We start from the raw sequence: 26,174 nt of genomic DNA on the forward strand, positions 1-26,174 counted from the left end.
ACGAGTTAAATGATCTACTCGGTTAGAATATTTTCTTTACGTTTGTAGACGTGTTGGAGTTAAGTTGAACGTTAAATCAGCTGATTTTTGAGCCGGTGAATATTGTTTTGACAAATTACCTTATCAGGGTTCCAGGATTTTCGCTAAAAATTTTATTATTTATCAAAAATTTTTTCAAAATCGATAATATTTTCTTCCATATTTTAATTATTCAAGTCAATATGAAGAACTCGGAGCTGCCATCGGAGCTTTCCTGGACATCTCCGGAGCTTTTAACAACGTGTCAACGGAAGCCATTCTGAACAGTATCGAGTCAATAGGCGTTGAGACTGCAATACAACGGTGGGTCAAAAGCCTCTTGACTTCAAGAAGGATAATAGCAGAATGGAATGACGCCAGAATGACCAAGGAAGTCCGCAGAGGGACCCCACAAGGTGGGGTGCTATCTCCGCTCCTATGGACATTAGTTGTGAATAAACTATTAAGAAAGTTAGACGGCAAAGCCCCTAAGATAGTAGCATATGCGGACGACATTGCCATCTTAATAACGGGTAGGTGCATACACACTATCAGCAACATCATGCAACCTTAGTACTGTGCTGAACTGGCAACTCACGCAGGCTTGGGGTTAAATGCGGAGAAAACTGACTTGCTTGTTTTTACGAGGAAGTACAAAATTCCCACATGGAGACACCCCTAGCTAAATGGGATAGAACTCCCTCTCAAGGACCGTACCAAGTACCTGGGGGTAGTCTTGGACAGCAAACTACTGTGGAAGTACAATGTAGAGGAGAGAGTAAGAAAAGCCAGCAATGCTTTATATGCGTGCAGGCAAATGCTGGGTACTACCTGGGGGCTTTCTCCCTCTCTTATGCACTGGTGCTACACAGCAGTGGTAAGACCGATTCTGCTCTACGGTGCTCTAGTGTGATGGACAGGGGTACGGAAATCAACGTATCGAAAGCCAATGGAAAGGGTTCAGCGGCTTGCCGCTATTTGCATAACGGGAGCGCTAAGAACCACCCCAACGGCGGCTTTTGAAATAATACTAAACCTGCCGCCTATAGATTTCTTCGCCGAAAACAGCGCGGCAAAATCGGAGGGGCGCCTTATGGCAGCAGAAGAATTTAAGTATAGAACCTTTGGGCATAGCTCAGTGGGTAATGGCAGTTTGGCGGACACCGACTACCTGACCCCATCTTTCAAATGGAAAGAAGGTTCAAAGTAAACCTTGAAAGAGATGGCTGGCGCAAGGGCATAGCCCTGCACGCAGCAATTTAAACATATTTACGGATGGCTCGAAAATGGAGGACGGGGTAGGCGCGGGGATATACTGCCCAGAGTTAGGTATAATGCAACCATTCAAACTACCGGACCACTGCAGTATATTTCAGGCGGAGGTGTTTGCAATTGGAAAAGCCGCTGAGCTATCCTTAAGCGCACCAAAAGGATACTCTAAAGTAAACATATACGTAGACAGTCAGGCGGCAATCAAGGCAATATCCTCTTTCAGCGTATCGGCCAAAAGTGTCTTAAGTGGTAGGACAGCAGTGGATGATGTCGCCAGAAATAGGCGACTTCAATTCTACTGGGTGCCAGGCCACAAGGGCATAGAGGGTAACGAGATAGTGGATGAGATTGCCAAACGGGTCGTAAAACTGTCATCTGAAAATATGATGAACGTAGATAGACCTATACACTGTCTATATGATGATCTAGACAGAAACTTGGTAAAAAAGTTCAAAGCGCGCTGGAAGAATATGCCGGGATGCAAAACCGCAAAAGTTATGTGCAAGGCGGTAGATAAGAAGTACACGAAATTTCTATTGGCGCTCCATAGAAGCAAATGTAGGAAAATGGTTGGCATACTCACTGGTCACTGTCTTGTGGCGGCGCACGCCTACAAGATGGGGCTGATAGATCGTGAAGACAGCAGGAAATGTCAAGAGCAAGGCACCAGAGAGACAATGGAGCACCTCTTCTGTGAATGTCCTGCATTATCAAGACATCGGCTTCAGCATTTGGGGGCTGCACACTACGTTAATCTGGAAGAGATTTCGTTGGTAAAGCCACAAAGCCTTTTGAAATTCGCAACAAACGCTGGCATCCTAAAGGATGACTACTCCTTATTAACCAAGTGACGACACTCCATCTGGTTTCACAAAGGACCAAAATTGGTCTATGTGTGGCGTTGTAGCCTGCCAGAGTAACCTAACCTAACCTAATATGAAGAACTTGAATCAATGATATATAAATTAAGTGTATTATAACACCCATATTATGTATCTATAATAGTCTGAATTCAGTCGCCTTCAGACTATCGTAGCACGAAAAATACATTAAGAGAAGCTACTGACAAATATGACAGGCTACTGATCGCCAGTCGCAATTTTTTTGCATATTGGGCCTAATCATTGAATCCGCAGCGAATTCGATTTCGATACGATACAGATTTTCGATCGAAAATGTGCATGCACATTAATCATTGATTCCGTCGATAAACTGCTTTACCACAAAGTGAGAAAGTAAAACTGTTTTATCGACCTTTATCGATTATTAATTAATTAATTATTTTTTTTTTACTTTCGATACGGATTCAATGATTACGGCGTAAAATTTTTCGATCGAAACGGCTTCAATGATTAGACCCATTATCTATTACTATCAACCCTTATTATAGTATCCAAATATGTCAAAAGCAGGATACTGATCAATACCAGTTTCTTCATTAAATATTGCAGTTTTAAGTAAAGCAGTATAATACATATATTCAGATGGCGAAGAAATTGTAAATACAGATAAAAAATGTATTTACATTAATATATAATTGAATGAGTTGCTTTTTAAATATTATTTACAAAAATGCAAAACTATGGAATGGTTTTGAAGCCGAAATAAATAGATTCAGGTCACCACATAGGACTGGAAAAGAATAGCTGAAGCTAATATTTTAATAATACTATATTTATGAGAAATTTGCAAAATGTGATTTACTTCTGAGGTATAGATATTAATACACAGATGTTGCAGTTCTTTTTTAGGTGCACATGTGTTCCATTCATACAATGGATTATATCAGGAAATTCTGTTTGATTGCTTATTATATATTATTTTAGTTGTATTTTGCTCTTATACACTTATGCTAAATTTTATATGATTTCTTCATATTTTCTGTTGCATAAATGTGGTCACTTCTGTAAGAATCGCTGACATTGTATTTAAGTTGTGAAATTCCGAAGCCATTCCCTTGACCTTTCTGATAGCTACCTTCAACAAAGAATCGTAGCGCTGCTCAAATCTTCAGAATTGGAGAGACAGCAGTTGATCGGCTGATGGATTTAAAATGCGGCCAACAAGTATGAAAATGCTTTGTTTACTCTATTTGAAAATATACAAAATATAGTAAACAACAAATAACAACATTTTAATCCTTAGCGTACTTCATAAGTGAAATATCCAAAGGCCTGCAACGATCTCTAATTAGCCGTCGAATTAATGCGACATTCAAGCTTTCTTCCCGACTCATGAAAAATATTTAATAACAACTCATTATAGTTCTTTTTCATATTTTGATTAAAATAAAATATTTTTGTTCACGTATTTGTATTTTTAACTGCACAAATTGTCACTCACATTTGAACAATGCTGTCAAATACTTTCAAAATAATTGTCAAAAATGTAAACTCAGGGCTGTTATCTGCGTATTCTTGGCAACTGAGACAAATAGCTTCGTAATAAAAAATCTAGACTCAGTAGCCAAGGCTACTAAAATGGCGATTATTCAGATTAATTCCATTCAGAATTCACATCGAGTAGAGTATTTGCCGTTTATGATTATAGGCTTATTGAGTAGTTTTCGATAACATTTGACAATCTTTGAAAACACCCCTACAAGACGGAGCTAACTCATACACCACTACACATGCAAAGTTGTTCAGCTTTTACCAACACATACGCAATAGTAACTTTTTGTAGTTAAATGGCAATCTCGGTAGTTAGAGTGGCATCATTCATTAACCCTAATTTTTGTATGTATAAAGTGCTGAACACAAAGACGACGTAGCGACGGCTGATTACAAATGTCGTTTTGAAGCCGTCGTCTTGAAAATTTTGAAGACGGCAGCGACATATCAAACAGCAATTTCATTGTTGCCATCCTAAAACCTTTCACTTCAATAAAATTTACATATTTAGTTTAAAGTGAAATTATTTCTGCAAAAAATGTAAAAATAAGTCGATTTATTTGTTTTAAATAATCGATTGTTAATATAAAATATAAAATATATTTTACGCTTTTGCTAGCAAAATAACGTCGTACTTGTTAGAACTTTGAATAATATTACATTTCGCGTATTAGTGGCAGCTCTACAGCTGCCATTGTCGCCGGAAAAATTAGAAACATTTCTAATTTGGCGACAGCGAAGACTTCAACCATTTTGTCGCGAAGTCGTGCTGTTGTCTAAAAAACTGTGCCCATAAGAACGCGTGTATTTTAATATATTACAGATGTCGCTCGTCGCTTTTCGTCGTCTATGTATTCAGCACTTAAGAGAGAGATGCATCTACTACAATGAACCGATCAAGATCTTCGCCATGGCCGCCATTCATATAAAAAAAAAAAATTGAAGTGAGTGGATGTAAGTGCGTATTAATAATTTGTTACTGATATCTATATATGTATATAAAAGAAAGTCGTGTTAGTTCAAGTCTTTATAACTGAAGAACGGCTAAACCGATTTGGCTTAAATTTGGTTTGGAGGTCGCTTAGCACCGGGGGCAGGACAAAGGATACATTTTATACATTTTTCGTGACAAGAACGTGAATAAACTGTGGTATAAAAACGCAACTGACATTCCATATAAAACACAAATTCAGAATATTAGAGCTAGATGTCGCTGCTAAAAAGTAGTATTCAGTTCATGAAACTTGCCAACTTCTTATGAAAAGCAAGAACTGAAAAACATCGATTTTATAAAAAAGCAACAAAAAAACGCAAAACAACTCTGCGACAAAGACCGTATTTGTAATTATATATACGTCCTTTGTCTGCGAATTATTGATCACGTTACACGACTTTAGATGTCGCTGCTAAAAATGGCAATCAGTTTATGAAACTTACCAACTTCTTATGAAAAGCAAAAACAACAAGTAAGGAAGGACTAAGTTTGGGTGTAACCGAACATTTTATACTCTCGCAATTTATTTATTTAACTTTATTTATATTATATAATACATAATTTGACCCACATATTCGTCATATATATTGTATAAAGTCCATTGAAAGTTGGAAACCATAATATTAGGTTAGAAGCACCGAGGTCCTCGTGTTCGATATATGGGGCCTTAAAAACCTATTGTCCGATTTCGGCGATTTTTAGAATGGGGCTGTCACACTATTAACATAGTATTTGTGCAAAGTTCTGCACTGATATCTTCACTAGTGCTTACTTTATATATTGTTAAGTAAACGATTCAGATTGTCTTCAAAGTTCTGGTATATAGGAAGTAGGCGTGGTTGTGAAGCGATTTGGCCTATTTTCACAACATATCATTGGGATGTAAGGAAACTATTACAAACCAAGTTTCATTGAAATCGGTCGAGTAGTTCCTGAGATATGGTTTTTGACCCATAAGTGGGTGACGCCACGCCCATTTTCCATTTTGTAAAAAAATCTGAGTGCAGCTTTCATCTGCCATTTCTTGTGAAATTTAGTGTTTCTGACATTTTTGGTTAGTGAGTTAACATACTTTTAGTAATTTTCAACCTAACCTTTGTATGGGAGGTGGGCGTGGTTATTATCCGATTTCTGTCATTTTTGGACTGTATTAGGAAATGGCTAAAAAAAACGACTGCAGAAAGTTTGGTTTATATAGCTTAATTGGTTTGCGAGATATGTACAAAAAAAATATGCCCCTTCATAGTGCGATCCTTCATACCAAATTTTATTTCCATAGCTTTATTTATGGCTTAGTTATGGCACTTTATGTGTTTTCGGTTTTCGCCATTTTGTGGGCGTCGCAGTGGTCCGATTTTGCTCAACCTTCTATGGTGCCAAGAAATAAGTGTGTCAAGTTTCATCAAGATATCTTAATTTTTACTAAAGTTACAGTTTGCACAGACGGACGGACGGACGGACAGGCAGACATTCGGATTTGAACTCCACTCTTCACCCTGATCACTTTGGTATATATAACCCTATATCTAACTCGTTTAGTTTTGGGTGTTACAAACAACCGTTATGTGAACAAAACTATAATACTCTCTTTAGCAACTTTTGTTGAGGGAGTATAAAAATGTGTAACAGCGATCGGTTATTGAGTAGCTGGCAGTGTGAAGGGCAAAACCAATTTGATAAAAAAAAGCAACTGACAAAAAACACAATGTTATATATCATGATGAAAACTGAAAAACGAAAAAATTATCAGTCACAGCATCAATTTGATACAAAAAAACAACTAAAATTCCATATAAAACACAAACTTGGTATTCAAAAAATCAGAGCTAAATGTCGCTGCTAAAAATGGCAATCAGCTGATGAAACTTTTTATGAAAAGCAAAAACAAAAATGTATAACAGCTGATAGGTTAGTAAGTAGCTGGCAGTGTGAAAGGCAAAAACTGCCTTGTCGAAATAAGCGCTTGCCTCAAATCATCAAGTGCTGCACACAAAGACGACGACACAACGTAGCGACGGCTGATCACAATTGTCGCTTTGAAGCCAGCGCCTTGAACATATTGAAGCCGGCAGCGACATATCAAACAGCACTTTCATTGTTGCCGTACTAAAATCTTTCACTTCAATAAAATTTACATATTTAGTGAAAAGTGAAATTATTTGCGTAAAAAATGTAAAAATGGTCGATTTATTTGTTTTAAATAATCGATTGTTATTATAAATGTTATATCAAAGCTATTTTACGTTTCTGCTGGCAAAATAACGTAATATTTGTTATAACTTTTAATAAAAAAGAAACATTTTTAATTTAGCGACAACGACAACTACAAGCCTGTTGTCGCGTAGTCGTGCTGTTGTCAAAAAATCTGTGCCCATAAGAACGCGTGTATTTTAATATTTGACAGATGTTACTCGTCGCTTGTCGTCTTCTATGTGTCCAGCACATCATCATATCTCCGAGCAATTGCATACTATTGGTAACATTGTATATGCCTACAAGTAGCAAAAGAATCAGCTGGATAACCGGAAATTTTTCACAGCTCAGATCACCTGTTCGAGAAAAGCCGCTGAGCTATCCTTAAGCGCACCAAAAGGATACTCTAAAGTAAACATATACGTAGACAGTCAGGCGGCAATCAAGGCAATATCCTCTTTCAGCGTATCGGCCAAAAGTGTCTTAAGTGGTAGGACAGCAGTGGGCATAGAGGGTAACGAGATAGTGGATGAGATTGCCAAACGGGTCGTAAAACTGTCATCTGAAAATATGATGAACGTAGATAGACCTATACACTGTCTATATGATGATCTAGACAGAAACTTGGTAAAAAAGTTCAAAGCGCGCTGGAAGAATATGCCGGGATGCAAAACCGCAAAAGTTATGTGCAAGGCGGTAGATAAGAAGTACACGAAATTTCTATTGGCGCTCCATAGAAGCAAATGTAGGAAAATGGTTGGCATACTCACTGGTCACTGTCTTGTGGCGGCGCACGCCTACAAGATGGGGCTGATAGATCGTGAAGACTGCAGGAAATGTCAAGAGCAAGGCACCAGAGAGACAATGGAGCACCTCTTCTGTGAATGTCCTGCATTATCAAGACATCGGCTTCAGCATTTGGGGGCTGCACACTACGTTAATCTGGAAGAGATTTCGTTGGTAAAGCCACAAAGCCTTTTGAAATTCGCAACAAACGCTGGCATCCTAAAGGATGACTACTCCTCATTAACCAAGTGACGACACTCCATCTGGTTTCACAAAGGACCAAAACTGGTCTATGTGTGGCGTTGTAGCCTGCCAGAGTAACCTAACCTAACCTAATATGAAGAACTTGAATCAATGATATATAAAATAAGTGTATTATAACACCCATATTATGTATCTATAATAGTCTGAATTCAGTCGCCTTCAGACTATCGTAGCACGAAAAATACATTAAGAGAAGCTACTGACGAATATGACAGGCTACTGATCGCCAGTCGCAATTTTTTTGCATATTGGGCCTAATCATTGAATCCGCAGCGAATTCGATTTCGATACGATACAGATTTTCGATCGAAAATGTGCATGCACATTAATCATTGATTCCGTCGATAAACTGCTTTACCACAAAGTGAGAAAGTAAAACTGTTTTATCGACCTTTATCGATTATTAATTAATTAATTATTTTTTTTTTACTTTCGATACGGATTCAATGATTACGGCGTAAAATTTTTCGATCGAAACGGCTTCAATGATTAGACCCATTATCTATTACTATCAACCCTTATTATAGTATCCAAATATGTCAAAAGCAGAATACTGATCAATACCAGTTTCTTCATTAAATATTGCAGTTTTAAGTAAAGCAGTATAATACATATATTCAGATGGCGAAGAAATTGTAAATACAGATAAAAAATTTATTTACATTAATATATAATTGAATGAGTTGCTTTTTAAATATTATTTACAAAAAGGCAAAACTATGGAATGGTTTTGAAGCCGAAATAGATTCAGGTCACCACATAGGACTGGAAAAGAATAGCTGAAGCTAATATTTTAATAATACTATATTTATGAGAAATTTGCAAAATGTGATTTACTTCAGAGGTATAGATATTAATACACAGATGTTGCAGTTCTGTTTTAGGTGCACATGTGTTCCATTCATACAATGGATTATATCAGGAAATTCTGTTTGATTGCTTATTATATATTATTTTAGTTGTATTTTGTTCTTATACACTTATGCTAAATTTTATATGATTTCTTCATATTTTCTGTTGCATAAATGTGGTCACTTCTGTAAGAATCGCTGACATTGTATTTAAGTTGTGAAATTCCGAAGCCATTCCCTTGACCTTTCTGATAGCTACCTTCAACAAAGAATCGTAGCGCTGCTCAAATCTTCAGAATTGGAGAGACAGCAGTTGATCGGCTGATGGATTTAAAATGCGGCCAACAAGTATGAAAATGCTTTGTTTACTCTATTTGAAAATATACAAAATATAGTAAACAACAAATAACAACATTTTAATCCTTAGCGTACTTCATAAGTGAAATATCCAAAGGCCTGCAACGATCTCTAATTAGCCGTCGAATTAATGCGACATTCAAGCTTTCTTCCCGACTCATGAAAAATATTTAATAACAACTCATTATAGTTCTTTTTCATATTTTGATTAAAATAAAATATTTTTGTTCACGTATTTGTATTTTTAACTGCACAAATTGTCACTCACATTTGAACAATGCTGTCAAATACTTTCAAAATAATTGTCAAAAATGTAAACTCAGGGCTGTTATCTGCGTATTCTTGGCAACTGAGACAAATAGCTTCGTAATAAAAAATCTAGACTCAGTAGCCAAGGCTACTAAAATGGCGATTATTCAGATTAATTCCATTCAGAATTCACATCGAGTAGAGTATTTGCCGTTTATGATTATAGGCTTATTGAGTAGTTTTCGATAACATTTGACAATCTTTGAAAACACCCCTACAAGACGGAGCTAACTCATACACCACTACACATGCAAAGTTGTTCAGCTTTTACCAACACATACGCAATAGTAACTTTTTGTAGTTAAATGGCAATCTCGGTAGTTAGAGTGGCATCATTCATTAACCCTAATTTTTGTATGTATAAAGTGCTGAACACAAAGACGACGTAGCGACGGCTGATTACAAATGTCGTTTTGAAGCCGTCGTCTTGAAAATTTTGAAGACGGCAGCGACATATCAAACAGCAATTTCATTGTTGCCATCCTAAAACCTTTCACTTCAATAAAATTTACATATTTAGTTTAAAGTGAAATTATTTCTGCAAAAAATGTAAAAATAAGTCGATTTATTTGTTTTAAATAATCGATTGTTAATATAAAATATAAAATATATTTTACGCTTTTGCTAGCAAAATAACGTCGTACTTGTTAGAACTTTGAATAATATTACATTTCGCGTATTAGTGGCAGCTCTACAGCTGCCATTGTCGCCGGAAAAATTAGAAACATTTCTAATTTGGCGACAGCGAAGACTTCAACCATTTTGTCGCGAAGTCGTGCTGTTGTCTAAAAAACTGTGCCCATAAGAACGCGTGTATTTTAATATATTACAGATGTCGCTCGTCGCTTTTCGTCGTCTATGTATTCAGCACTTAAGAGAGAGATGCATCTACTACAATGAACCGATCAAGATCTTCGCCATGGCCGCCATTCATATAAAAAAAAAAAATTGAAGTGAGTGGATGTAAGTGCGTATTAATAATTTGTTACTGATATCTATATATGTATATAAAAGAAAGTCGTGTTAGTTCAAGTCTTTATAACTGAAGAACGGCTAAACCGATTTGGCTTAAATTTGGTTTGGAGGTCGCTTAGCACCGGGGGCAGGACAAAGGATACATTTTATACATTTTTCGTGACAAGAACGTGAATAAACTGTGGTATAAAAACGCAACTGACATTCCATATAAAACACAAATTCAGAATATTAGAGCTAGATGTCGCTGCTAAAAAGTAGTATTCAGTTCATGAAACTTGCCAACTTCTTATGAAAAGCAAGAACTGAAAAACATCGATTTTATAAAAAAGCAACAAAAAAACGCAAAACAACTCTGCGACAAAGACCGTATTTGTAATTATATATACGTCCTTTGTCTGCGAATTATTGATCACGTTACACGATTTAGATGTCGCTGCTAAAAATGGCAATCAGTTGATGAAACTTACCAACTTCTTATGAAAAGCAAAAACAACAAGTAAGGAAGGACTAAGTTTGGGTGTAACCGAACATTTTATACTCTCGCAATTTATTTATTTAACTTTATTTATATTATATAATACATAATTTGACCCACATATTCGTCATATATATTGTATAAAGTCCATTGAAAGTTGGAAACCATAATATTAGGTTAGAAGCACCGAGGTCCTCGTGTTCGATATATGGGCCCTTAAAAACCTATTGTCCGATTTCGGCGATTTTTAGAATGGGGCTGTCACACTATTAACATAGTATTTGTGCAAAGTTCTGCACTGATATCTTCACTAGTGCTTACTTTATATATTGTTAAGTAAACGATTCAGATTGTCTTCAAAGTTCTGGTATATAGGAAGTAGGCGTGGTTGTGAAGCGATTTGGCCTATTTTCACAACATATCATTGGGATGTAAGGAAACTATTACAAACCAAGTTTCATTGAAATCGGTCGAGTAGTTCCTGAGATATGGTTTTTGACCCATAAGTGGGTGACGCCACGCCCATTTTCCATTTTGTAAAAAAATCTGAGTGCAGCTTTCATCTGCCATTTCTTGTGAAATTTAGTGTTTCTGACATTTTTGGTTAGTGAGTTAACATACTTTTAGTAATTTTCAACCTAACCTTTGTATGGGAGGTGGGCGTGGTTATTATCCGATTTCTGTCATTTTTGGACTGTATTAGGAAATGGCTAAAAAAAACGACTGCAGAAAGTTTGGTTTATATAGCTTAATTGGTTTGCGAGATATGTACAAAAAAAATATGCCCCTTCATAGTGCGATCCTTCATACCAAATTTTATTTCCATAGCTTTATTTATGGCTTAGTTATGGCACTTTATGTGTTTTCGGTTTTCGCCATTTTGTGGGCGTCGCAGTGGTCCGATTTTGCTCAACCTTCTATGGTGCCAAGAAATAAGTGTGTCAAGTTTCATCAAGATATCTTAATTTTTACTAAAGTTACAGTTTGCACAGACGGACGGACGGACGGACAGGCAGACATTCGGATTTGAACTCCACTCTTCACCCTGATCACTTTGGTATATATAACCCTATATCTAACTCGTTTAGTTTTGGGTGTTACAAACAACCGTTATGTGAACAAAACTATAATACTCTCTTTAGCAACTTTTGTTGAGAGAGTATAAAAATGTGTAACAGCGATCGGTTATTGAGTAGCTGGCAGTGTGAAGGGCAAAACCAATTTGATAAAAAAAAGCAACTGACAAAAAACACAATGTTATATATCATGATGAAAACTGAAAAACGAAAAAATTATCAGTCACAGCATCAATTTGATACAAAAAAACAACTAAAATTCCATATAAAACACAAACTTGGTATTCAAAAAATCAGAGCTAAATGTCGCTGCTAAAAATGGCAATCAGCTGATGAAACTTTTTATGAAAAGCAAAAACAAAAATGTATAACAGCTGATAGGTTAGTAAGTAGCTGGCAGTGTGAAAGGCAAAAACTGCCTTGTCGAAATAAGCGCTTGCCTCAAATCATCAAGTGCTGCACACAAAGACGACGACACAACGTAGCGACGGCTGATCACAATTGTCGCTTTGAAGCCAGCGCCTTGAACATATTGAAGCCGGCAGCGACATATCAAACAGCACTTTCATTGTTGCCGTACTAAAATCTTTCACTTCAATAAAATTTACATATTTAGTGAAAAGTGAAATTATTTGCGTAAAAAATGTAAAAATGGTCGATTTATTTGTTTTAAATAATCGATTGTTATTATAAATGTTATATCAAAGCTATTTTACGTTTCTGCTGGCAAAATAACGTAATATTTGTTATAACTTTTAATAAAAAAGAAACATTTTTAATTTAGCGACAACGACAACTACAAGCCTGTTGTCGCGTAGTCGTGCTGTTGTCAAAAAATCTGTGCCCATAAGAACGCGTGTATTTTAATATTTGACAGATGTTACTCGTCGCTTGTCGTCTTCTATGTGTCCAGCACATCATCATATCTCCGAGCAATTGCATACTATTGGTAACATTGTATATGCCTACAAGTAGCAAAAGAATCAGCTGGATAACCGGAAATTTTTCACAGCTCAGATCACCTGTTCGAGAAAAGCCGCTGAGCTATCCTTAAGCGCACCAAAAGGATACTCTAAAGTAAACATATACGTAGACAGTCAGGCGGCAATCAAGGCAATATCCTCTTTCAGCGTATCGGCCAAAAGTGTCTTAAGTGGTAGGACAGCAGTGGGCATAGAGGGTAACGAGATAGTGGATGAGATTGCCAAACGGGTCGTAAAACTGTCATCTGAAAATATGATGAACGTAGATAGACCTATACACTGTCTATATGATGATCTAGACAGAAACTTGGTAAAAAAGTTCAAAGCGCGCTGGAAGAATATGCCGGGATGCAAAACCGCAAAAGTTATGTGCAAGGCGGTAGATAAGAAGTACACGAAATTTCTATTGGCGCTCCATAGAAGCAAATGTAGGAAAATGGTTGGCATACTCACTGGTCACTGTCTTGTGGCGGCGCACGCCTACAAGATGGGGCTGATAGATCGTGAAGACTGCAGGAAATGTCAAGAGCAAGGCACCAGAGAGACAATGGAGCACCTCTTCTGTGAATGTCCTGCATTATCAAGACATCGGCTTCAGCATTTGGGGGCTGCACACTACGTTAATCTGGAAGAGATTTCGTTGGTAAAGCCACAAAGCCTTTTGAAATTCGCAACAAACGCTGGCATCCTAAAGGATGACTACTCCTCATTAACCAAGTGACGGCACTCCATCTGGTTTCACAAAGGACCAAAACTGGTCTATGTGTGGCGTTGTAGCCTGCCAGAGTAACCTAACCTAACCTAATATGAAGAACTTGAATCAATGATATATAAAATAAGTGTATTATAACACCCATATTATGTATCTATAATAGTCTGAATTCAGTCGCCTTCAGACTATCGTAGCACGAAAAATACATTAAGAGAAGCTACTGACGAATATGACAGGCTACTGATCGCCAGTCGCAATTTTTTTGCATATTGGGCCTAATCATTGAATCCGCAGCGAATTCGATTTCGATACGATACAGATTTTCGATCGAAAATGTGCATGCACATTAATCATTGATTCCGTCGATAAACTGCTTTACCACAAAGTGAGAAAGTAAAACTGTTTTATCGACCTTTATCGATTATTAATTAATTAATTATTTTTTTTTTACTTTCGATACGGATTCAATGATTACGGCGTAAAATTTTTCGATCGAAACGGCTTCAATGATTAGACCCATTATCTATTACTATCAACCCTTATTATAGTATCCAAATATGTCAAAAGCAGGATACTGATCAATACCAGTTTCTTCATTAAATATTGCAGTTTTAAGTAAAGCAGTATAATACATATATTCAGATGGCGAAGAAATTGTAAATACAGATAAAAAATGTATTTACATTAATATATAATTGAATGAGTTGCTTTTTAAATATTATTTACAAAAATGCAAAACTATGGAATGGTTTTGAAGCCGAAATAAATAGATTCAGGTCACCACATAGGACTGGAAAAGAATAGCTGAAGCTAATATTTTAATAATACTATATTTATGAGAAATTTGCAAAATGTGATTTACTTCTGAGGTATAGATATTAATACACAGATGTTGCAGTTCTTTTTTAGGTGCACATGTGTTCCATTCATACAATGGATTATATCAGGAAATTCTGTTTGATTGCTTATTATATATTATTTTAGTTGTATTTTGCTCTTATACACTTATGCTAAATTTTATATGATTTCTTCATATTTTCTGTTGCATAAATGTGGTCACTTCTGTAAGAATCGCTGACATTGTATTTAAGTTGTGAAATTCCGAAGCCATTCCCTTGACCTTTCTGATAGCTACCTTCAACAAAGAATCGTAGCGCTGCTCAAATCTTCAGAATTGGAGAGACAGCAGTTGATCGGCTGATGGATTTAAAATGCGGCCAACAAGTATGAAAATGCTTTGTTTACTCTATTTGAAAATATACAAAATATAGTAAACAACAAATAACAACATTTTAATCCTTAGCGTACTTCATAAGTGAAATATCCAAAGGCCTGCAACGATCTCTAATTAGCCGTCGAATTAATGCGACATTCAAGCTTTCTTCCCGACTCATGAAAAATATTTAATAACAACTCATTATAGTTCTTTTTCATATTTTGATTAAAATAAAATATTTTTGTTCACGTATTTGTATTTTTAACTGCACAAATTGTCACTCACATTTGAACAATGCTGTCAAATACTTTCAAAATAATTGTCAAAAATGTAAACTCAGGGCTGTTATCTGCGTATTCTTGGCAACTGAGACAAATAGCTTCGTAATAAAAAATCTAGACTCAGTAGCCAAGGCTACTAAAATGGCGATTATTCAGATTAATTCCATTCAGAATTCACATCGAGTAGAGTATTTGCCGTTTATGATTATAGGCTTATTGAGTAGTTTTCGATAACATTTGACAATCTTTGAAAACACCCCTACAAGACGGAGCTAACTCATACACCACTACACATGCAAAGTTGTTCAGCTTTTACCAACACATACGCAATAGTAACTTTTTGTAGTTAAATGGCAATCTCGGTAGTTAGAGTGGCATCATTCATTAACCCTAATTTTTGTATGTATAAAGTGCTGAACACAAAGACGACGTAGCGACGGCTGATTACAAATGTCGTTTTGAAGCCGTCGTCTTGAAAATTTTGAAGACGGCAGCGACATATCAAACAGCAATTTCATTGTTGCCATCCTAAAACCTTTCACTTCAATAAAATTTACATATTTAGTTTAAAGTGAAATTATTTCTGCAAAAAATGTAAAAATAAGTCGATTTATTTGTTTTAAATAATCGATTGTTAATATAAAATATAAAATATATTTTACGCTTTTGCTAGCAAAATAACGTCGTACTTGTTAGAACTTTGAATAATATTACATTTCGCGTATTAGTGGCAGCTCTACAGCTGCCATTGTCGCCGGAAAAATTAGAAACATTTCTAATTTGGCGACAGCGAAGACTTCAACCATTTTGTCGCGAAGTCGTGCTGTTGTCTAAAAAACTGTGCCCATAAGAACGCGTGTATTTTAATATATTACAGATGTCGCTCGTCGCTTTTCGTCGTCTATGTATTCAGCACTTAAGAGAGAGATGCATCTACTACAATGAACCGATCAAGATCTTCGCCATGGCCGCCATTCATATAAAAAAAAAAATTGAAGTGAGTGGATGTAAGTGCGTATTAATAATTTGTTACTGATATCTATATATGTATATAAAAGAAAGTCGTGTTAGTTCAAGTCTTTATAACTGAAGAACGGCTAAACCGATTTGGCTTAAATTTGGTTTGGAGGTCGCTTAGCACCGGGGGCAGGACAAAGGATACATTTTATACATTTTTCGTGACAAGAACGTGAATAAACTGTGGTATAAAAACGCAACTGACATTCCATATAAAACACAAATTCAGAATATTAGAGCTAGATGTCGCTGCTAAAAAGTAGTATTCAGTTCATGAAACTTGCCAACTTCTTATGAAAAGCAAGAACTGAAAAACATCGATTTTATAAAAAAGCAACAAAAAAACGCAAAACAACTCTGCGACAAAGACCGTATTTGTAATTATATATACGTCCTTTGTCTGCGAATTATTGATCACGTTACACGACTTTAGATGTCGCTGCTAAAAATGGCAATCAGTTGATGAAACTTACCAACTTCTTATGAAAAGCAAAAACAACAAGTAAGGAAGGACTAAGTTTGGGTGTAACCGAACATTTTATACTCTCGCAATTTATTTATTTAACTTTATTTATATTATATAATACATAATTTGACCCACATATTCGTCATATATATTGTATAAAGTCCATTGAAAGTTGGAAACCATAATATTAGGTTAGAAGCACCGAGGTCCTCGTGTTCGATATATGGGGCCTTAAAAACCTATTGTCCGATTTCGGCGATTTTTAGAATGGGGCTGTCACACTATTAACATAGTATTTGTGCAAAGTTCTGCACTGATATCTTCACTAGTGCTTACTTTATATATTGTTAAGTAAACGATTCAGATTGTCTTCAAAGTTCTGGTATATAGGAAGTAGGCGTGGTTGTGAAGCGATTTGGCCTATTTTCACAACATATCATTGGGATGTAAGGAAACTATTACAAACCAAGTTTCATTGAAATCGGTCGAGTAGTTCCTGAGATATGGTTTTTGACCCATAAGTGGGTGACGCCACGCCCATTTTCCATTTTGTAAAAAAATCTGAGTGCAGCTTTCATCTGCCATTTCTTGTGAAATTTAGTGTTTCTGACATTTTTGGTTAGTGAGTTAACATACTTTTAGTAATTTTCAACCTAACCTTTGTATGGGAGGTGGGCGTGGTTATTATCCGATTTCTGTCATTTTTGGACTGTATTAGGAAATGGCTAAAAAAAACGACTGCAGAAAGTTTGGTTTATATAGCTTAATTGGTTTGCGAGATATGTACAAAAAAAATATGCCCCTTCATAGTGCGATCCTTCATACCAAATTTTATTTCCATAGCTTTATTTATGGCTTAGTTATGGCACTTTATGTGTTTTCGGTTTTCGCCATTTTGTGGGCGTCGCAGTGGTCCGATTTTGCTCAACCTTCTATGGTGCCAAGAAATAAGTGTGTCAAGTTTCATCAAGATATCTTAATTTTTACTAAAGTTACAGTTTGCACAGACGGACGGACGGACGGACAGGCAGACATTCGGATTTGAACTCCACTCTTCACCCTGATCACTTTGGTATATATAACCCTATATCTAACTCGTTTAGTTTTGGGTGTTACAAACAACCGTTATGTGAACAAAACTATAATACTCTCTTTAGCAACTTTTGTTGAGAGAGTATAAAAATGTGTAACAGCGATCGGTTATTGAGTAGCTGGCAGTGTGAAGGGCAAAACCAATTTGATAAAAAAAAGCAACTGACAAAAAACACAATGTTATATATCATGATGAAAACTGAAAAACGAAAAAATTATCAGTCACAGCATCAATTTGATACAAAAAAACAACTAAAATTCCATATAAAACACAAACTTGGTATTCAAAAAATCAGAGCTAAATGTCGCTGCTAAAAATGGCAATCAGCTGATGAAACTTTTTATGAAAAGCAAAAACAAAAATGTATAACAGCTGATAGGTTAGTAAGTAGCTGGCAGTGTGAAAGGCAAAAACTGCCTTGTCGAAATAAGCGCTTGCCTCAAATCATCAAGTGCTGCACACAAAGACGACGACACAACGTAGCGACGGCTGATCACAATTGTCGCTTTGAAGCCAGCGCCTTGAACATATTGAAGCCGGCAGCGACATATCAAACAGCACTTTCATTGTTGCCGTACTAAAATCTTTCACTTCAATAAAATTTACATATTTAGTGAAAAGTGAAATTATTTGCGTAAAAAATGTAAAAATGGTCGATTTATTTGTTTTAAATAATCGATTGTTATTATAAATGTTATATCAAAGCTATTTTACGTTTCTGCTGGCAAAATAACGTAATATTTGTTATAACTTTTAATAAAAAAGAAACATTTTTAATTTAGCGACAACGACAACTACAAGCCTGTTGTCGCGTAGTCGTGCTGTTGTCAAAAAATCTGTGCCCATAAGAACGCGTGTATTTTAATATTTGACAGATGTTACTCGTCGCTTGTCGTCTTCTATGTGTCCAGCACATCATCATATCTCCGAGCAATTGCATACTATTGGTAACATTGTATATGCCTACAAGTAGCAAAAGAATCAGCTGGATAACCGGAAATTTTTCACAGCTCAGATCACCTGTTCGAGAAAAGCCGCTGAGCTATCCTTAAGCGCACCAAAAGGATACTCTAAAGTAAACATATACGTAGACAGTCAGGCGGCAATCAAGGCAATATCCTCTTTCAGCGTATCGGCCAAAAGTGTCTTAAGTGGTAGGACAGCAGTGGGCATAGAGGGTAACGAGATAGTGGATGAGATTGCCAAACGGGTCGTAAAACTGTCATCTGAAAATATGATGAACGTAGATAGACCTATACACTGTCTATATGATGATCTAGACAGAAACTTGGTAAAAAAGTTCAAAGCGCGCTGGAAGAATATGCCGGGATGCAAAACCGCAAAAGTTATGTGCAAGGCGGTAGATAAGAAGTACACGAAATTTCTATTGGCGCTCCATAGAAGCAAATGTAGGAAAATGGTTGGCATACTCACTGGTCACTGTCTTGTGGCGGCGCACGCCTACAAGATGGGGCTGATAGATCGTGAAGACTGCAGGAAATGTCAAGAGCAAGGCACCAGAGAGACAATGGAGCACCTCTTCTGTGAATGTCCTGCATTATCAAGACATCGGCTTCAGCATTTGGGGGCTGCACACTACGTTAATCTGGAAGAGATTTCGTTGGTAAAGCCACAAAGCCTTTTGAAATTCGCAACAAACGCTGGCATCCTAAAGGATGACTACTCCTCATTAACCAAGTGACGGCACTCCATCTGGTTTCACAAAGGACCAAAACTGGTCTATGTGTGGCGTTGTAGCCTGCCAGAGTAACCTAACCTAACCTAATATGAAGAACTTGAATCAATGATATATAAAATAAGTGTATTATAACACCCATATTATGTATCTATAATAGTCTGAATTCAGTCGCCTTCAGACTATCGTAGCACGAAAAATACATTAAGAGAAGCTACTGACGAATATGACAGGCTACTGATCGCCAGTCGCAATTTTTTTGCATATTGGGCCTAATCATTGAATCCGCAGCGAATTCGATTTCGATACGATACAGATTTTCGATCGAAAATGTGCATGCACATTAATCATTGATTCCGTCGATAAACTGCTTTACCACAAAGTGAGAAAGTAAAACTGTTTTATCGACCTTTATCGATTATTAATTAATTAATTATTTTTTTTTTACTTTCGATACGGATTCAATGATTACGGCGTAAAATTTTTCGATCGAAACGGCTTCAATGATTAGACCCATTATCTATTACTATCAACCCTTATTATAGTATCCAAATATGTCAAAAGCAGAATACTGATCAATACCAGTTTCTTCATTAAATATTGCAGTTTTAAGTAAAGCAGTATAATACATATATTCAGATGGCGAAGAAATTGTAAATACAGATAAAAAATTTATTTACATTAATATATAATTGAATGAGTTGCTTTTTAAATATTATTTACAAAAATGCAAAACTATGGAATGGTTTTGAAGCCGAAATAGATTCAGGTCACCACATAGGACTGGAAAAGAATAGCTGAAGCTAATATTTTAATAATACTATATTTATGAGAAATTTGCAAAATGTGATTTACTTCAGAGGTATAGATATTAATACACAGATGTTGCAGTTCTGTTTTAGGTGCACATGTGTTCCATTCATACAATGGATTATATCAGGAAATTCTGTTTGATTGCTTATTATATATTATTTTAGTTGTATTTTGTTCTTATACACTTATGCTAAATTTTATATGATTTCTTCATATTTTCTGTTGCATAAATGTGGTCACTTCTGTAAGAATCGCTGACATTGTATTTAAGTTGTGAAATTCCGAAGCCATTCCCTTGACCTTTCTGATAGCTACCTTCAACAAAGAATCGTAGCGCTGCTCAAATCTTCAGAATTGGAGAGACAGCAGTTGATCGGCTGATGGATTTAAAATGCGGCCAACAAGTATGAAAATGCTTTGTTTACTCTATTTGAAAATATACAAAATATAGTAAACAACAAATAACAACATTTTAATCCTTAGCGTACTTCATAAGTGAAATATCCAAAGGCCTGCAACGATCTCTAATTAGCCGTCGAATTAATGCGACATTCAAGCTTTCTTCCCGACTCATGAAAAATATTTAATAACAACTCATTATAGTTCTTTTTCATATTTTGATTAAAATAAAATATTTTTGTTCACGTATTTGTATTTTTAACTGCACAAATTGTCACTCACATTTGAACAATGCTGTCAAATACTTTCAAAATAATTGTCAAAAATGTAAACTCAGGGCTGTTATCTGCGTATTCTTGGCAACTGAGACAAATAGCTTCGTAATAAAAAATCTAGACTCAGTAGCCAAGGCTACTAAAATGGCGATTATTCAGATTAATTCCATTCAGAATTCACATCGAGTAGAGTATTTGCCGTTTATGATTATAGGCTTATTGAGTAGTTTTCGATAACATTTGACAATCTTTGAAAACACCCCTACAAGACGGAGCTAACTCATACACCACTACACATGCAAAGTTGTTCAGCTTTTACCAACACATACGCAATAGTAACTTTTTGTAGTTAAATGGCAATCTCGGTAGTTAGAGTGGCATCATTCATTAACCCTAATTTTTGTATGTATAAAGTGCTGAACACAAAGACGACGTAGCGACGGCTGATTACAAATGTCGTTTTGAAGCCGTCGTCTTGAAAATTTTGAAGACGGCAGCGACATATCAAACAGCAATTTCATTGTTGCCATCCTAAAACCTTTCACTTCAATAAAATTTACATATTTAGTTTAAAGTGAAATTATTTCTGCAAAAAATGTAAAAATAAGTCGATTTATTTGTTTTAAATAATCGATTGTTAATATAAAATATAAAATATATTTTACGCTTTTGCTAGCAAAATAACGTCGTACTTGTTAGAACTTTGAATAATATTACATTTCGCGTATTAGTGGCAGCTCTACAGCTGCCATTGTCGCCGGAAAAATTAGAAACATTTCTAATTTGGCGACAGCGAAGACTTCAACCATTTTGTCGCGAAGTCGTGCTGTTGTCTAAAAAACTGTGCCCATAAGAACGCGTGTATTTTAATATATTACAGATGTCGCTCGTCGCTTTTCGTCGTCTATGTATTCAGCACTTAAGAGAGAGATGCATCTACTACAATGAACCGATCAAGATCTTCGCCATGGCCGCCATTCATATAAAAAAAAAAAATTGAAGTGAGTGGATGTAAGTGCGTATTAATAATTTGTTACTGATATCTATATATGTATATAAAAGAAAGTCGTGTTAGTTCAAGTCTTTATAACTGAAGAACGGCTAAACCGATTTGGCTTAAATTTGGTTTGGAGGTCGCTTAGCACCGGGGGCAGGACAAAGGATACATTTTATACATTTTTCGTGACAAGAACGTGAATAAACTGTGGTATAAAAACGCAACTGACATTCCATATAAAACACAAATTCAGAATATTAGAGCTAGATGTCGCTGCTAAAAAGTAGTATTCAGTTCATGAAACTTGCCAACTTCTTATGAAAAGCAAGAACTGAAAAACATCGATTTTATAAAAAAGCAACAAAAAAACGCAAAACAACTCTGCGACAAAGACCGTATTTGTAATTATATATACGTCCTTTGTCTGCGAATTATTGATCACGTTACACGATTTAGATGTCGCTGCTAAAAATGGCAATCAGTTGATGAAACTTACCAACTTCTTATGAAAAGCAAAAACAACAAGTAAGGAAGGACTAAGTTTGGGTGTAACCGAACATTTTATACTCTCGCAATTTATTTATTTAACTTTATTTATATTATATAATACATAATTTGACCCACATATTCGTCATATATATTGTATAAAGTCCATTGAAAGTTGGAAACCATAATATTAGGTTAGAAGCACCGAGGTCCTCGTGTTCGATATATGGGCCCTTAAAAACCTATTGTCCGATTTCGGCGATTTTCAGAATGGGGCTGTCACACTATTAACATAGTATTTGTGCAAAGTTCTGCACTGATATCTTCACTAGTGCTTACTTTATATATTGTTAAGTAAACGATTCAGATTGTCTTCAAAGTTCTGGTATATAGGAAGTAGGCGTGGTTGTGAAGCGATTTGGCCTATTTTCACAACATATCATTGGGATGTAAGGAAACTATTACAAACCAAGTTTCATTGAAATCGGTCGAGTAGTTCCTGAGATATGGTTTTTGACCCATAAGTGGGTGACGCCACGCCCATTTTCCATTTTGTAAAAAAATCTGAGTGCAGCTTTCATCTGCCATTTCTTGTGAAATTTAGTGTTTCTGACATTTTTGGTTAGTGAGTTAACATACTTTTAGTAATTTTCAACCTAACCTTTGTATGGGAGGTGGGCGTGGTTATTATCCGATTTCTGTCATTTTTGGACTGTATTAGGAAATGGCTAAAAAAAACGACTGCAGAAAGTTTGGTTTATATAGCTTAATTGGTTTGCGAGATATGTACAAAAAAAATATGCCCCTTCATAGTGCGATCCTTCATACCAAATTTTATTTCCATAGCTTTATTTATGGCTTAGTTATGGCACTTTATGTGTTTTCGGTTTTCGCCATTTTGTGGACGTCGCAGTGGTCCGATTTTGCTCAACCTTCTATGGTGCCAAGAAATAAGTGTGTCAAGTTTCATCAAGATATCTTAATTTTTACTAAAGTTACAGTTTGCTCAGACGGACGGACGGACGGACAGGCAGACATTCGGATTTGAACTCCACTCTTCACCCTGATCACTTTGGTATATATAACCCTATATCTAACTCGTTTAGTTTTGGGTGTTACAAACAACCGTTATGTGAACAAAACTATAATACTCTCTTTAGCAACTTTTGTTGAGAGAGTATAAAAATGTGTAACAGCGATCGGTTATTGAGTAGCTGGCAGTGTGAAGGGCAAAACCAATTTGATAAAAAAAGCAACTGACAAAAAACACAATGTTATATATCATGATGAAAACTGAAAAACGAAAAAATTATCAGTCACAGCATCAATTTGATACAAAAAAACAACTACAATTCCATATAAAACACAAACTTGGTATTCAAAAAATCAGAGCTAAATGTCGCTGCTAAAAATGGCAATCAGCTGATGAAACTTTTTATGAAAAGCAAAAACAAAAATGTATAACAGCTGATAGGTTAGTAAGTAGCTGGCAGTGTGAAAGGCAAAAACTGCCTTGTCGAAATAAGCGCTTGCCTCAAATCATCAAGTGCTGCACACAAAGACGACGACACAACGTAGCGACGGCTGATCACAATTGTCGCTTTGAAGCCAGCGCCTTGAACATATTGAAGCCGGCAGCGACATATCAAACAGCACTTTCATTGTTGCCGTACTAAAATCTTTCACTTCAATAAAATTTACATATTTAGTGAAAAGTGAAATTATTTGCGTAAAAAATGTAAAAATGGTCGATTTATTTGTTTTAAATAATCGATTGTTATTATAAATGTTATATCAAAGCTATTTTACGTTTCTGCTGGCAAAATAACGTAATATTTGTTATAACTTTTAATAAAAAAGAAACATTTTTAATTTAGCGACAACGACAACTACAAGCCTGTTGTCGCGTAGTCGTGCTGTTGTCAAAAAATCTGTGCCCATAAGAACGCGTGTATTTTAATATTTGACAGATGTTACTCGTCGCTTGTCGTCTTCTATGTGTCCAGCACATCATCATATCTCCGAGCAATTGCATACTATTGGTAACATTGTATATGCCTACAAGTAGCAAAAGAATCAGCTGGATAACCGGAAATTTTTCACAGCTCAGATCACCTGTTCGAGAAAAGCCGCTGAGCTATCCTTAAGCGCACCAAAAGGATACTCTAAAGTAAACATATACGTAGACAGTCAGGCGGCAATCAAGGCAATATCCTCTTTCAGCGTATCGGCCAAAAGTGTCTTAAGTGGTAGGACAGCAGTGGGCATAGAGGGTAACGAGATAGTGGATGAGATTGCCAAACGGGTCGTAAAACTGTCATCTGAAAATATGATGAACGTAGATAGACCTATACACTGTCTATATGATGATCTAGACAGAAACTTGGTAAAAAAGTTCAAAGCGCGCTGGAAGAATATGCCGGGATGCAAAACCGCAAAAGTTATGTGCAAGGCGGTAGATAAGAAGTACACGAAATTTCTATTGGCGCTCCATAGAAGCAAATGTAGGAAAATGGTTGGCATACTCACTGGTCACTGTCTTGTGGCGGCGCACGCCTACAAGATGGGGCTGATAGATCGTGAAGACTGCAGGAAATGTCAAGAGCAAGGCACCAGAGAGACAATGGAGCACCTCTTCTGTGAATGTCCTGCATTATCAAGACATCGGCTTCAGCATTTGGGGGCTGCACACTACGTTAATCTGGAAGAGATTTCGTTGGTAAAGCCACAAAGCCTTTTGAAATTCGCAACAAACGCTGGCATCCTAAAGGATGACTACTCCTCATTAACCAAGTGACGGCACTCCATCTGGTTTCACAAAGGACCAAAACTGGTCTATGTGTGGCGTTGTAGCCTGCCAGAGTAACCTAACCTAACCTAATATGAAGAACTTGAATCAATGATATATAAAATAAGTGTATTATAACACCCATATTATGTATCTATAATAGTCTGAATTCAGTCGCCTTCAGACTATCGTAGCACGAAAAATACATTAAGAGAAGCTACTGACGAATATGACAGGCTACTGATCGCCAGTCGCAATTTTTTTGCATATTGGGCCTAATCATTGAATCCGCAGCGAATTCGATTTCGATACGATACAGATTTTCGATCGAAAATGTGCATGCACATTAATCATTGATTCCGTCGATAAACTGCTTTACCACAAAGTGAGAAAGTAAAACTGTTTTATCGACCTTTATCGATTATTAATTAATTAATTATTTTTTTTTTACTTTCGATACGGATTCAATGATTACGGCGTAAAATTTTTCGATCGAAACGGCTTCAATGATTAGACCCATTATCTATTACTATCAACCCTTATTATAGTATCCAAATATGTCAAAAGCAGAATACTGATCAATACCAGTTTCTTCATTAAATATTGCAGTTTTAAGTAAAGCAGTATAATACATATATTCAGATGGCGAAGAAATTGTAAATACAGATAAAAAATTTATTTACATTAATATATAATTGAATGAGTTGCTTTTTAAATATTATTTACAAAAATGCAAAACTATGGAATGGTTTTGAAGCCGAAATAGATTCAGGTCACCACATAGGACTGGAAAAGAATAGCTGAAGCTAATATTTTAATAATACTATATTTATGAGAAATTTGCAAAATGTGATTTACTTCAGAGGTATAGATATTAATACACAGATGTTGCAGTTCTGTTTTAGGTGCACATGTGTTCCATTCATACAATGGATTATATCAGGAAATTCTGTTTGATTGCTTATTATATATTATTTTAGTTGTAT

The 26,174-nt window shown here is 35.9% G+C and overlaps 1 protein-coding gene across 1 annotated transcript in view; it reads right to left on the reverse strand.

The window, feature by feature from the left end:
* The window catches only part of LOC105220339 (beta-parvin), a 289,141-nt gene that overhangs the window by 129,904 nt on the left and 133,063 nt on the right, over positions 1-26,174 (reverse strand). The gene's annotated exons all lie outside the window — the stretch shown is intronic.

This window comes from Zeugodacus cucurbitae, chromosome 5 (assembly GCF_028554725.1).
Source record: "Zeugodacus cucurbitae isolate PBARC_wt_2022May chromosome 5, idZeuCucr1.2, whole genome shotgun sequence".
NCBI lineage: Eukaryota > Metazoa > Arthropoda > Insecta > Diptera > Tephritidae > Zeugodacus > Zeugodacus cucurbitae.